This window comes from Dermochelys coriacea, chromosome 2 (genome assembly GCF_009764565.3).
Source record: "Dermochelys coriacea isolate rDerCor1 chromosome 2, rDerCor1.pri.v4, whole genome shotgun sequence".
NCBI lineage: Eukaryota > Metazoa > Chordata > Testudines > Dermochelyidae > Dermochelys > Dermochelys coriacea.
The window spans coordinates 98080751-98094179 of record NC_050069.1 but is presented as its reverse complement, the minus strand read 5'-3'; the positions used below and the strand labels follow the sequence as shown (position 1 = coordinate 98094179).

The window sequence follows — 13429 nt, the reverse complement described above, 5'->3', positions numbered from 1 at the left end:
CAGATTACCTTCAGCAGCTGCTAAGCACCCTCTGAAATCAACAGAAGTAGAGCCCACTCTGCACCTTTCAGCATCAAGTCCATTAGATATTTGCAGACTTGGAAGAGAAGTGAGAATATGTTCAGAAACTACTAGCACTGTCTCATTCTCTTGCTATGAGGTGCATTTCATCTTCAAGAAAATCAGGTCACAAAACTGCACAATAGCTGACCTGCCTACACAAGAATGAATATCAGAGAGAGATTTAAACTTGTAAAGAAAGTCTAAGTGTTTTTTTCCCCACACAACTTTCATATAAAAAATATGAAGAACTTTCATACATAAAAGATGAAGGAATAATAAAGGGCTAAAAAAAGGTGGATGTTGACCATGCTAGAAGTATTTTATGAAATATTCTAATTACTGGCTTCAGTCGTGCTAATGTAAGTACTACCTCATTGCAACAATGATTCTGAATTATTTGGTTATATTTCAGAAAAAGTAATTAAGATTTAATGTACAATCTGATTATTCATTCATGAGTCTTGATTAAATCTAATTTTTATTTTAATTCCTTTGTGACATGAAGAACTCAGGCAACAATGTGGAGATTTCCTTTATCCTCCCTTTACATTCAACTGATGCATTAAAACGGGGAAGAAGTTTGTCATAAAAGAAGACTGCTGAAGTAATGTGGGGGGGTGTTCATATTTGCTGAGGTTTTTGTTTTTTGAGGCATGATGAGGCATGGGTGAACTGGTTTGTGAAAATATAAAATAAAACCCCCCACCCCACATTTCACCTGAACCTATGCCCATCCCCCAAAGAGAACTTTATATTTTGAGGTTCAAGAAAATTCAATTAAAAATTCTCCAATCTCTCTCTCCTTGCCTTGAATTCAGGGAACTTTGAAGGACAAACCACTCAATGCCATCTAAATGTAATAATCTTTTCTGCTCTCGTGTTATTTAATAAACCTGAAACCTGCACTGACAGGCTGGTTGCATGAGCAAAGGGAAACAGTGCACATATAAACTATGGCCTGTGTTATACAGAAGGTCAGACTAGATGATCATAACAGTCCCTTCTGGCCTTGGAATTTATGAATATGAAACTGACTCAGTCTTCTGTTTCCTATTTCACTGTTCCAGCTCTGTTGTCAAACATTTTAAGGAGGGGGTCCAAATGTGTCTGTAATTTTCCCTTGCAATGCTACCCAAGTGCAGTCATGTACCTCCATTTTGCTATCACTCTGCTTCCCTATGGAGATCAGCTTCTGGGAAATGAGATATTACATTCCTACTGTAACATATTTATAAGAAATTGAACTTTTTTTAGTCAAGATTTTTAGAACAAAAGTTGCCCATCAAATATTTCTCCAAAATTATGCATGCAAGTGGGATTTAGCATACAAAAGTCAATGAAAACAAGGGAAATGTTCACAGGATTGGGGCCTTTATAGGGGAAAAGACACCTATTTGTCACACATATTGAGTGGTGTAGAAAAAGTTGTAGAGACATACAGGTGTTTATTTTTACCTGGTTTGAAAATGACGTGCACAATAGAGCTGGTTAGAAATTCCACCCCCACTCCAGAAAATTTCAACAAGGTGTGAGGTTGGCAGGGGGTAATCCAGAATTGTCATAACTGTTTTCAGGTTTTTGTAGAAAAATTAAATATTTTTGGGTTCTCAACAACCAAAACCCATCTTTGTTGTTTTTTAGCAGAAGCTAACTGAGTTTTTCCAGTTTTAAAATGAAAATATATGATTTAAAAAAAAATATTTTGAAGTCTCAACAAAAAACTAAGTATTTTCAGTGAAACTACAAATATTTTCATGAAAATTTCAGTTTTGTCACAAAGCTATTTCTGCCAAAACAACTTTTGTTGGAACATTTTTGACCACCTATGTTGAATATATCTTATTGTATTTTATATATGTGTGCGTATGTGTGTGTGAGAGAATATTATATATATATATATATATATATATATAAAGTATCTTAGAAGACTTGGACCTTACAATCTCAAATGCCACTTTCTTTGATGTTCATAGAAGATGTTCTATGAAGACAGAGCTAGATCTAGCCACAAAGACAGCTCAGTTTTACATGGGCCCTGAATGTGGCCTCTAGACTGGTTTTCCCCAAATCTCTGATTGCAAATCTCAGAATGCAAGCTCAATTTCTTGACCTTGAAAACTTAAAGGCTACTTTTGAAATATAACCCAAAGTCATAACAACAATCATACTTTACCTACATGTGTGTTTGGATTGGAAAACAAGAATCTGATCATTAATTAAGAGGGTTAGTGTTAAGAAGGTATACAGTTCTAAACTTATCCACTGACATGGCTAAAACATGGGCATTTTAATACTGTTCATATTAAAAGTTTATAAATTTCATATGGTGTTTTTTTCCATTTTTGCAATTCTGTATTTAAAAACAAGAGTTCATAAGAATACAGGTATGGCAGTATATCAATAGTGTTAATAGACCAAATGCCCAAATCAGTAAGTTATCTTAATATTCAGAGATATCCCACTGATGAAGCACAATTCAAAGGGTGCTCGCAGGTGCATTTCATGGGCTGTGACCCTGAGGTAAAAGGAAGAATAATACTCTCTCTCTCTCAAACCCCCCTCCCACTCCGACACACAATTGGTTATTATAAATTGTCAAGCCTGCTGACAGAATGGAGACCTAATGAGAAATTGGAAATGCAAGGGTTTCTGGATGATTTATCATCAGCATCCTTTCTAAAGTGAGATAAAATGCCTGAAGAGATATGCAGCCCCACTGGCTGACCTTGCTGAGATATGTCATAAGAGCAACAGGACCATGAAGCAAACTCTCAAAGAGTACAAGTAATGTATTTATGATGTGCTTGACCTTATTGAATAGAAAAATGGCTAGCCACCATTGTTGTCGTTCCCTGTGAATAAGAGTAAATTGGAGATAGTAAAGGACTATAAAGTATTCAGAACTGTTGATATGTAATCCATGACCTAGTTTCTATTACAGAGAAGACCTCTGCAATGGATTGGTGAAAAGTAAATCTAATCTTTTTAACAGGTTTATTTCTTTCTTGCTTAAATCAAGTTAACAGTAACAGGGTTATATCACACAGAAAAAATATAGAAAATACTTAATACAGGAACACCGAGTCTGTGGGCTACTGAGTCTTATCCATTCTTACTGGAGTCACTAGTAGTTTGGCACCCCAATAGAATTAGGCCATGATGTACTGATCAGCCAATGTACTAGGTTCGTGGTCTGATAATGCACATAATTCCCATTTGGTATGATGTTCGATTTACAACTATAAACTTAGGCTATAATGATTGTGTTATAACAATTTTTTCTTACTTCTTAGTATGGAATATTTTATTTAGCTATATTGTATCTATCTATAGCACAATTTGGAAGTAAAAATGCAGACTTAAGTTTATTTAAGTAAAGGAGATGCCACATTTCAATAGTGTGTTATTAGTAAATGATGTTTTAAAAATATCTTTTGGGTTTGCTAACAAAATGGTATTTTATGCCAAATTAAAAACAGTGATTAAAATTGTAATGCAGTATTGCATGACATATTGCATTTTCAAACTGCTTATTATAGGAGACATAGGGAACTGGCTTTTCACTATAAACTTCAAAATATATAAGGCAAACATAACAGTTCAAAACTGAATTTGTACTGCAGTTTATATTTAAAGCTAGCACTTTAAGTGAACACAAAAAGGAACTCTCTCTTCATAGTATACACTGTTAGTGCATATTGTCATAAGTAGTAGCACTGTCAATGCTGAAGCTAACTCAGTATGACACTACGGGCAGGTTGGCAGTGGAGAGTCCAATTTTCAAAGAGTTTCTGAACAGGATAGACAAATACTATCTGGATTCTAGAAAACACATTTTGGTGCTCAAGTGTCCAATCCAAAGCTTAATGGAAATAATGACAGTCTTTTCATTGATTTCAAAAGACTTTGGATCTGATCTGAATATCTGTATTTAGATAACTGTTTAACCTACCATGTTTGAAAGCTGGGCTTCGGGTGTAATTTTCCTTTTAATTTGTGTGAACTTTAAAGAAACATAAGTTTCATGAAACAGGTTCGCTATATCAGAAAACATCTAATTGTTTTAAGAAAAATATAATATAAATGGCAAAGTACCCTATTTCAACTGCACCAAGTCATTAGAGAGGAGATGAACCAGCTGTCTGCCATCTGAAACAGGAATAGGCAGCAGTGATCCTACCAGCATTGAGGGCCTATCAACACTATAAGAGAGGGCACCAACTTTTTTGCCCCCTGTGGAGGTAAATTTGCATTTGAGAGAGGTACATTTGTCAGGCTGTGTCCTCTTCCATATGTACCGCATGTTAACTAATGGGGGGAGAGGATAGAAGGGCGAGGATAGCATTTTGAAGGGACCCCAGAGTTGAACATTTCAAAAACTAAAGGTAGTTGGAGTTTTGGGCAATGATTCAAAAGAGTACTTATTTTATCTTAAGTGCTTCACCTAGCCATGATTATAATCACAACTGCAATGATTTTTTTTAAATCCTCCAGGAATACATTTACAATACCACCACAGATATTAACACTGTCACATTCAAATCTTATACAAATGCATTAATAAATCCTTTTATTATATATTGATCGAGAATGTGCAACTTTCCAACACCTACATTATAGATTGTACATGAAAAACAGCTCTGTACAGTTGGTAGCCTTGATTAGGGAAAGCAGATTTTCCCAAGGCAGCATATTTCCATAATACATTCTTATGCTTCTTATAATTCACTGCATAGTACAGATGGAGAAATGAGAAATATTTGTAGCAAGCAAACCCCAAGTAAGGCCACATTTCCTTGCAAATCCAGGCAATTTTTAAAAGTACGTCCATAATGTAAACTATATAAAATATTAGTTGTGAATATGTAAGTATTTTGACATTTAAATTCACATTTATAAGCAATGTTCTGAAAGTGTTATTAGCAGCAGCAACTATCAGCATGTACACATTCTGGAATTATCCAGAGCATTCATTGCTTTTCCTTTTCAAAAAGAACAGGAGTACTTGTTGCACCTTAGAGAGTACTACTGTTCTTTTTCTGGATACAGACTAACATGGCAGCTACTCTAAAACTTTTCCTTTTCAAACTCTCAAAGTTAACAAGCAATACTGTTTTTAAATTATTAAACAGCCACAACAACACTGACAAATTGAGTAAGACAGATTAGCCACTGTATGATCACATTAAAAAGATAATATATTAATTGAAAAATGGGTTATCCTCCATTGGCATAAGCACATACAACTCCACTGAAGTCAATAGTATTGCACCAGCTTTTACCAGGTCCTGTATTTCAAAGCAATTCTCAAATGCAAGACACTATATGTTATATTAGAGAGAGAAAGATAATTTAGTAGAATAGAGCCATGTTTACTGGAAGATTTTGGAGGACTTCTAAAGTCTCAGATAACAAAATGCAGTACAATATGGGAGTTAAGCAGTCAACTACGTCAAGTTCCCGTTCATCCTCCTCCCCCTGGGATAGGATGAAAATACCAGGGTTATCTACACACACAATACAATTTCATGCACATATCTAAATCTCCCAGTTAACCAAAGCTCTGCTAATTGGGGGCGGGGGTATTAAGTAAGGTTTTAATGCAAAGTTAAGGGATAATTAGAAAGAGTACAATAGGAAGGCAGAAAACATGTTGAGAGAAAAAACAATGAAGCAGAGAAGGGTATTCTACTAAGTGAAAGTGAATGAACATGTAAACTTCTTTAAGTGTAAGTTATACATATTTAACCCTTGTCTATTTAATTTCATTTAATTTCTTATACACCCATCACTGAGGTATCTGAATAAAACTCATATGAATACTGAATTATTTTCAAACTCAAGCTGTGATTTCAGACTTGGCGTAGGGCTGGTTAACTTTAGAATTTATCTTGCAGCTGTCCTCTCACACTGCCGGGGGTGTGGGGGGTATTTTTTGGGTTGTTTGTTTTTGTTTAATTCCTTGAATCAATCAAATTTGATATTATTGTTATTTTTACCATGGAAGCAACCTGAGGCCACAACTGAAATTAGGGTCCCATTGCTTTAAATGCTGTAAAAATGCATGGACAGTTCTTGCCCTGAAGAGTTTAGAATCTAAATCAGACACAACAGATAGAAGCTGGGAGGGGGGAAAATGAGAAATAGAAGTGAAGTGACTCGTCCAAGTCAGTGGCAGAGCCAAGAAGAGAATCAAGGCCTCCTGAATCTCAATTCAGTGTCCTATCAAGTGGATCATGTAAAATATACCAACTATGATGCTGAGCTTATATCCTATTCTCCAGAATCTCGGTAGATTATCATTAGAAGTTTATGATAAAAACTGACAGTACAGAGCCAGAAGCCAAAGTAGCACAAATCACTTAAAAAAATGTGAAGCTCCTTTTACAAAAGGAGGCTACAATAGACAATGTATATATACACATTCTAAAACCCCCAAACATCTCTGAAACAATTCTTTCTTTTTGACATCGTCTGTTAGTTGATCCTTTTGAGCCAACAATTTGAAAAGAAGGCAGGGCTTTTAGATGACTTCATAGCAGCTCTGTGGGAGCTGTCAGCTGTATGTTGCACTTTGGCAGTCCAGACTCTCTCTAGCGCCATCTTTAGTAGGAAGAGTTCCTTGAAAGCTGTAGCATCACAAAGCATGTCAATCTTAGAACACTTACATTTGCCAGACTGCCAGCTGAGCCTGTCCACAAACCCTATTGTTTAAGGGCCAAGTTTTGAACCCCTTACATTAAGGAGTTACTCAAAGGGCTATCATACCGAATTCAATGGGACATACTGAATGATGAGGACATATTCATTTTGGCTGTAGAAAGCCCACCCTTTTTTTTAGTCTACATTGCAAGGGCCAAACAGAAATATGCGACCCAAGTGTATATTGCACAGACAGGATTCTCAAAAACCAAGAAAATCTTTTGTAGCCCAGAGTCAACCTATTTTTAAATTCTTCAATCTAATAGATTGACAGTTGTCACTTAAGTGTTCAGAAAATAAAATAGAACTATTCTAAAAATAAATCCCAACAACAGAAATTAAAGACCTAACCAAAACAACAACAAAAAGCCTAGAGACACAAGATGGGATGGAGGTAATATCTTTCATTGGACCAACTTCTATTGGTGAAAGAAACAAGTTGTCAGGCAACCCATAGCTCTTCTTCAGGTCTGGAAAATTTACTCAGAGGGTATGTCTATGCTGCCATTGAACACCTGCAGCTGGCCCATGTCAGCTGAGTCAGGCTTGTGGGGCTCAGGATACGGGGATGTTTAATTGTGGGTTAGATGTTTGGGCACAGGCTGGAGCCTGGGCTCTGGGGAGGGAGACCAACATGTAGTTTGTTTGTAGCCATGAAGGGAGACCAACATGGCTACCACCAAAAATACGTAAATCATGCTTTCCTCATTCATCCATTACTAACTGTGGCAAGAATGAATAATCGCTAGCATTACAAGCCTATGCCTGGATATGGGTCTCCCAAAATATTAGTTGCATTGTCAACATCAGGAAACAATTAAATAGAGAAAACAAGTGATAGGTTGCCTCAACATGCTCTTGGGAGTGCTTTAATATTCCTCTTTTGTAACATATAACAGTAGGTCAATTGGCTTCCCTTGAGGAAAAAAGAAAAAGCCATGGTTTCAATATGGTATTCTGTTCAGTGAAGGATAACATTGTTTCAAATTTATTTTAAACAGGTTGTTTCTTTGTTATAATTATAATATTATTTCCCCAGTGCTGTCAACTGAGTGTTAAAGGACTAGTAAATATTTAATTGACCTACTATATGGCAACAACAGCACAGTTTCAGTTGCAAAACCATGGGAAAAATTACAGGCTGGTTCACAGTAAGGGAATAACATTTCAATTAAAAAAAAAGGTTATATTTACAGATGGCTGCAACTGAAGTATTCTTACATAATACCTGAATTGTAAGCACATTACAGCATGGTAATTCATGCAAAAGCTCTCACAGTTCATGGGCATAATACTGGTTAACTAATATCTTGAAGGCTTTATTAGTAATAGTTCTGCATAAAAAGGTTTTCCACTGGGATAAATATTAACAAGAAAACTGTGTTTTATTTAAAGTTATGGAATTTAAAAGTATGAATGAAGAGAGATGGGAAATTGTCAATTAAGTAATTTAGTGTGCTGTGAAAGTTACATATATTACATATATTACCTGAGATTTCTAGATACACTGTACGTCAGGACATGTCTGAACTTATTCTTGTAAGTCAGGATAGTCTGCAGAGCATGTTTCTGTACTCCATATTGTTCTGTCAGAAACGGGCATCACTAAGAATTCAGCTCTTGGTGCAAATAAAGCATTAACTTGCTCTAAAGAGCAGAAGAGGTATCATGGGAAACTTTAAAAAAACATTATTTTAGGTAGAACATTATGTCTTGACATTTAAAATGCTCATCATTTCCTGTTATTCCCCTTCCTGAAGTTCTAAAACCCTCTTGTAACATCACCACAATCTCCACAGTAGTCCAGTAGGGTTATCACAACATAGAATAAGTTACTTTCTTTATGTCTTTATACAAGGAATAAGAAACATCAGCAGAAAAGGATTTATGAAACAAAGATTGTTTTTTCATACAACTATTTAATAAGAAAAAAGGGAAAAGTTGTACCTAAAATATTTCACACAATTACTTTGAAAAAAAAAGAGCTGTTTAAGAATGATTCCTTTATTATTCACTCTTATTACGTGAACAGTGCTCAACAGATATCTTCCTCAAAGATTAAAAAGTTTAAAGTCTTGTTGGTACACTGTTGGTCATTTGGGGCTGGTGGAACTAAGCCATCCAAACAATGACCCAGATTTCAAACCCACTATAGAAACTGCAGTATCAATCATGCAGCTGTTTCACAGAACCATCTGTTGACACAAGGTGGCTCCTAGTTGGGCCAGAGCTTCTTCAATATCTTGTGACAAAGCTCTATCCTTTTTCTCTGTGGGTCCCGCATTTCCTGGCAGATTTTTGCTATCCTCAGAGGCTCACCGTGACCCACCATGTAGCCCTTCTCTCTCTAGAGACAAGGATCACAGCCTACTGAGCCATTTTCATCATAAGCCAGTGAGGGAGGTGAGTAAAAGCTATCCTTCCTCACCCAGTCTCTGTTGTCTCTCAGTCTCAGTGATTAATCATGGGGGCAAAGAGGGGAGCCTGGGCCCACCCTCTACTCCAGGCTCCAGCCCAGGGACCCTAATAGTATCAGCTATGATAGCTGACTTTTTAGAAACAGGACACGTACCATTTCCTGGGCCACTTCCCCACAGCAGCCCCCACTTCCTTGAGATCCACTTTACCCTTACCTCAGGGCCTCCTTCCTTGTGCCTGATATGGTTTATACTGCTCAGTCTCTCCAACAGCGCAACTTCCTCCTCCAGCTCCTGACACACACACCCTTCCCCCCTCCCCCCAACTAACTGGGAGATTTTAAACGAGTTTCAGCCAGCCCCTGATTGGTTTCAGGTGTCCCGTCCCAATCAACCTAGCTGTCTCCACTGCTTTCTGGAAGGATCTTAATTGTCCTCAGGTGTCTTGATTAACCTGGAGCAACTGCCATTTGGTTACCATGGTAACAGGGATTTGTTTAGCCTGGGGCTAACATACCTGTTTCTTACTACTTTCCTTTAGCCATCTGGCCTTGCCCCGTCACAATCTGCAGTTCTTCGGTGGCTGAAATCCACCAGGCCACCACCAAGGAACTTCTTTCTGGTTAACAGTATCAGTGCTCCAATATCTTCTTATTAAATCCATTTAGTCTCAGATGCTCCTAAAAGCACCAACTCAAATGGGAATCCTGGTGGCAGCAGGTGGTACTGTAGTAGTATAGCCACTTTACTAATACTACCTAGTTTCTAGAGTGTCACTGACAGGAGGGACATTTCTATCAGTACCTAATGGACAGCTGACTCTCCTGGTCAGTATTGTATGGCCAAATTCCTGCAGCAGTATTTAGAAATGGAATTCTTAAAAGGACTTTGAACTTGAGAAGGGTTTTCTCATGATTTTGTGCATTACTAATTGTTTCCTTAACAAAAACGGGGAATGTTAATAAGCCTTAAAGCTTGGAAGAGCTGTAATATTTGGATTTCCATGGTAAAGCTATAAAATACGACATAGTGTTAAAAAGAAAAGAGTAGCTGTGGATTTTATTGTGTAATAAAATGTTTATATTACCATGACACAATGCTATTTCCTTGACCTTTCACAGTGTAGTGTGCTGTACATCGATCTCTGTCGAGAACATACGATCATATTTATTGAGATGACCTGGCATTTTAAGGCAAGCACTCAGATTTTTATGGAGATGATTCATAAAAGCCCCATAAAAATTTGCCACTGTAGAATAAGGCAGCCTAGTGGAACCAAATTTTGAAGTGCTTTGAAAACATTACAAATGTTTTTCAGCATGGTCAAGCAATTTTCATGGAATTAAGGTATGATGCAATAAACCTATTATGTTTACCTCTCTGACAATGCAGGATGGTTTCCTATAGCACATTGCTCCCTATAATATGATGAACTGGTTAGTCCATTCCAACTCTTGTTCTCAAGTGATGGGATGTGCACCACTTCCCAAGGGATCATTCTGCAACCTGATAGATCTTCTTGTCAGGATATGAATACAGAACACTTTCATTCTTACTAATTCACTATGAGTTAACAATAATCTTCTATCTGTATAGAGGGGGTAGTTATCTTGGTGGTCTTTACAACCACAATATATGAAGTCATTTCAGGCTCACTATTCACTTGACTTTGAAAGTCTCTGGGTAGGGAATAAAAGATTGGACTCCTTTCTATGTCCCACTGTAAGCTACTAAATCATTATCCTTTGGGTTGTTATGTCTGGGTAATCTTGCATCATCATCAGAGAGTCTTCTAGTCTCATTTTTCAGGCCATCTCCTCCTTAATAGTCTTTTTAAATTCATACAATTTCTGTCTGATTGCAAATCTGTATCCTATATGCTACGTAGCTTCTCTCACTACTTCACAGTGTTCAGGGCCCCATTACCTATATAGATAAGGCCAATTATCTGCTCAAGTTCACTCTGACCCATGATATCCACTTTCCTTTACCTGGATCCAGTTGGGAGACCCTAGATCCAATCCTGCTCCAATCGCTAGTATTTAAGCCACAGTAAAACAGCTTCAACAGGAGAGATTGAGGGAACTTCCCCCCACCTCGCATCAGAATACCCCATAGCTCAGTGGTTAAAGCACTCTCCTCAGGGGTAGGAGAGACCATGTTCAAATTGTCTCCCTGCCTCTGACAGGGGAGAGGGATTGAACTTGGGTCTCCCACATCTCAGGCAAGTACGCTAACCACTGGACTAAGAGTTATAAAGTGGGCTCCTTCTCTTCCTGCCCCCCAGTTTGTGTGAAGTGAGGTGGGCACTTAACCCTCAAGAAGTGGTTTAGGCACCTAATCTACCTGGGGTTCCCATTCATGGATCACTAGCAGAGAGAGGTACCTCCCTGCAGTCTGGACTTAGTCATCTATCTCCATGAGGGAGTAGGGCTTAGGACACACCTCTGTCATTGGCATCTCTCTTTGGGTAGCTTGGACAGCTCCCTGTCTAGCTTACTGGCTTTTGTTGATTCCATTCTTAGGTGTGTATCTCCTCCCCATTCACTGTATAGGGAGCCTATACCTAACTCAGGCTTTGTGGATTTCTGTGTTGTTTCTAGGCACCTAGAAGTTAGGTGGTCAGCACTGCAACACTTAAGTGGCTTTGTGAATCTTACCCCATATTCCCAGTCACAGGGAAGAAACCCAATTGTACAGTTGGGCGGGCATGTTGATAAGCAGTTGACACAGATAGACTTGGATCTGAGTATGACAACCCAAGAGTGTGAAAATTGTGAAATTCTACCCCAGGAGAGTAAAGGCACAAGGACTGCCATTTGGGGTGCACTCAGATTCCAGAAAGGGGATAAAAGTGCAGCTAGTCCCATAACTGTGACATATACCATTAGTAGTCTACTATGTTACCTTTAAAACTCAAAAGTCCCTATATGTACATTCCTCAATCTCTTTATCCACAGTTTATCCTCAGAGTAACTTTAAGCGGTACAATCTGATTAGACACTTAGAGGTTGTTTTTATACAAAGGTAGAATATGAAGGGAAAAGATATAAAATGTTTTAGTTTCTATTTCACTTCAGCAAGGAGTCAACACCCAACGGAAGACTGACCTAAAGCAGCATGGTTCCGTAGGGAAATCTTGAACCCATGACATGCAAGTGGGTTCAAATATATCCAACTTCGCATATTTTAAAATATATCATGAAAAATATGACTGAATGCTACCTTTCTCAAAGTACACGAGAGTCCTAGCATCCCTGACTGATCTCTTGTAAGCCTAATTCTCCAGTACTTTGCACCTTAGGCTGTCATTTATGAGTGCAGAGTGAGTACACATTTAGTGTTTTTGTACAGGTGTAAGTGATGGCATAAGGTTGGCTCAGAATTAGTCTAGGGTGAGCAAGCAAATAGCTGTAATATGTCTTTCAGCTGTAACACTTAACAAAAAAACCCACCATGCTAACCAGCAGCAACAAAAAAAAAAATCTTTTAATATATTCAAAAATACTACTTTCTAAAATGTAAGTTGGCTTCTCAGCCTCTTAGATAACATGGAACATGGTTCACAGTCAAACAAGATAAGCTTTCAAGTTCAGGTGAGATGCTTTATAATATAAATGGATTATATGGATGGGTTAGATTTGTTTTCACAATATGTATATTTCGCAGTTTTGTGAGGAAACAAAAGTGATGCAGTATATACCTCTTTGAATGCTCCAGCTTCAGTTTGACACCCATATTTATACCAACCCTTGTGATTCCAGAAAAAACTACACTTTGAAGAAGTCTCTTTACTAACAGACAATTAATGGAGCATCATATATTTGTCCCATAAAAAAAGTGTGTCAGTTGTACATTTTCTTTAGATATCATCTGTGCTATTGGATAATGAAATAAACAATGAGAATATTGAGTATGCTCCTGTAATCTTTGCTAGAATGGCAGGTTCCATCCTTGAGTGTTGGGATTCATAGTCTACTAGAAACAGTTTTGATATATATATATTTTTTTTACTATTCACTATATCCAGTCCCACATGAATGCTCACTACTTACATAAATGCACACAGACACACATGTGGGTGCACAAGGGTATAAGAGAGGTACAGGGAGACTTTCCCTACTATGCAATGCACCCTCATGAAGGGATCAGTCACACTTGCAGTCCCCTCATATCCTGAGTGGTGTAACTTATCCCTGGCAATGAGAGCTAGAACCTAATCACTGTAACGGGAGGGGAGAGGTATG

General features: G+C 37.7%; 1 protein-coding gene across 1 annotated transcript in view; it reads right to left on the bottom strand.

Annotated features, from left to right (window-relative positions):
- The window catches only part of CCDC102B (coiled-coil domain containing 102B), a 371099-nt gene that overhangs the window by 64385 nt on the left and 293285 nt on the right, over window positions 1-13429 (bottom strand). The gene's annotated exons all lie outside the window — the stretch shown is intronic.